This window comes from Nannospalax galili, unplaced genomic scaffold, assembly GCF_000622305.1.
Source record: "Nannospalax galili isolate Female #2095 unplaced genomic scaffold, S.galili_v1.0 C49729850, whole genome shotgun sequence".
Classification (NCBI taxonomy): domain Eukaryota; kingdom Metazoa; phylum Chordata; class Mammalia; order Rodentia; family Spalacidae; genus Nannospalax; species Nannospalax galili.
The window spans coordinates 1-2,036 of NW_008480965.1; the positions used below are offsets into that span (position 1 = coordinate 1).

General features: G+C 51.2%; 1 long non-coding RNA gene across 1 annotated transcript; it reads left to right on the forward strand.

Annotated features, from left to right (window-relative positions):
* Positions 1-915: 915 nt before the first annotated feature.
* On the forward strand, positions 916-1,369 carry LOC115069166. The gene is made up of 2 exons (XR_003848447.1): positions 916-1,070; positions 1,165-1,369. It is a non-coding gene; the product is annotated as an uncharacterized LOC115069166 (long non-coding RNA).
* Positions 1,370-2,036: the final 667 nt, after the last annotated feature.

A 2,036-nucleotide genomic window follows, 5' to 3' on the forward strand; every position in this document is an offset into this window, starting at 1 on the left:
AGGAGACTCTTTTGTCAGCCTCGGCTCTGGCCCAGGAATACAGGCAGTTCTTCCCTGCTGACCCTGAGCCTCCCGGTACTGACAGCCAGCAGCAGCACACCTTCTACCCCCAGCACATGGAGCCACAAGAATCATTTGCGGAGGCTCCTTCCAAGGCCTGTCCCGCTCTGTACCCCTTCGTCCCTGCGGGTGTCACCTGAGTCGTCTTTCCAATCTTGTCACCATTATTGTCATTCACAGATTTGTCAACTTTTATCCCAGATTTTTTTGTTGTTGTTGTTTGTTTTGTTTTTTGTAGCCCTGGCTGGCCTGGAACTCGGTATGTAGACCAGACTGTCCTGCAACTCTGGAACTGACAGAGATTCACCTACCTTTGCCTCCCGAGTGCTGGGACTCCACAAAGGCATGTGCCACCACACCTGGCTGATCCCAGATTATGTCCAGGGCCTCCTGATGTAGTCGCTGAGCTCCAGTATCTTCCCCCGCCAAACCCACCTTTCGTACCTACCGGCCTTTGCTTTTTTACTGGGCTGTAGCTCAGGGCGATGGTGCTCACCTGGCAAAACCGAGTCCGTGAGTTGAATCCCTGAACCACAGGAAAAGAAAACCTACATATTCTGTGGTTGCTGTGTTGGAGCTCAAACGCAGGGCCTTGCATATGTTGGGAGTGCACAGTGCTGTACATCCCTAGCCTGTACCAGAGGCTTTTGGGTCCTTTACGAGGAACGCCCCGACTTCTCAGCGTGGCTCAGGAGGCCTCTGTCCTCTACCTTAACTTGGCTTCTTTGCCCATCTTCTGTCCCAGTGCCCCCGGATTGACAAATACACATTTTGCTTGTATTTTATTAAACATTCAGTGTTTCTACCTAGTGTAAGTCATTGTGGGTGAGACAAAGATGACGTCTGTCTCTCTTCTAACCTAACCTAATCTGGATGAACCCAAATTTTAGTTTGTAACGAAGAACGACCGATTGTTGGAACAGCTGATCTTGAGCAGCTAGTACAAGCCTCCCTTGCACTTCACCTGACGCTGATGCTCACAGAGCCCATGATGGCAGAGCCATGAGCAGGTGTGACCCCCCGTCAGTACACCAGTGCCGTCAGAACCCCTCCGTGGAGTGAAAGCGGACAGTGGTGTCACTCCTGTCTCATGTTATGTTGTAGGAACTGATGTGGGACAGCAGCATGGAAAGGAAACTCCAGGAGAACAGGAAAGGTTCCACCCACAGAGAAGTCCCCCGGGTCCTTGGGCTGCTGCTCGCCATGGCCATCATGAATGTGTTCCTTTACCTCTGCCTCAACCAGCTTTTCATTTCCCCTCGCCGATCCACCGAAGATCCCAGGCACTGTCCTCACGGTTACTTCAGAATAGGACAGATGAAAAACTGCTCACGCTGGTTGTCATGTGAGGAGTTGAGGACAGAAGTGAGGCGGCTGAAGCGCATCGGGGAAGGAGCCGTGAAGAGAGTAAGTGCGTTTGTGACTGCTCGGTGCAGTCTCCAGAAGAGCATTTAGAGACAGGGTCCAACTCTGTAGGCCAGGCTAGCCTGGATGAAATTCATTATGTAGCTTAGGCTGTCTCTGAACTCAGTCTTCCTGCCTCTGCCTCCCAGGTGCGGGGCTTATAGGTGTGTGTCCCTGTGCCTGGCTCCAATGGAATGATTTTAGGAGGGACGTTTACATGCTAAATGTTGGCTGCCTTGAGAAGAGTGAGGCTAGGTACCAAGGATGGAAGACTGGTTAGGTCTTTATAGGCCAGAAGTGAGGATGGCCTGACAGCGGGGTTAGCAGTAGAAGTATGAAAAAATCTAAGGATTCTGGGCATAGTATAAGGTTTGTCAATAGGATTTCCTGAGAGACTGAAGTGACCTAGGAGAGAAAGAGGGTGACTGCAGGGTCCTCGGCCTGCACACAGTGAAGAATGGAGCTGTAATTTCCTGAGGTGGGAAAGATAGCAAGGAAGGGTTCTCTGTCTGAAGTAGACCTGTTACTCTGTGGAAAGTCCAGGTGGAGATGTGCCCAGTCAGTAGACATAC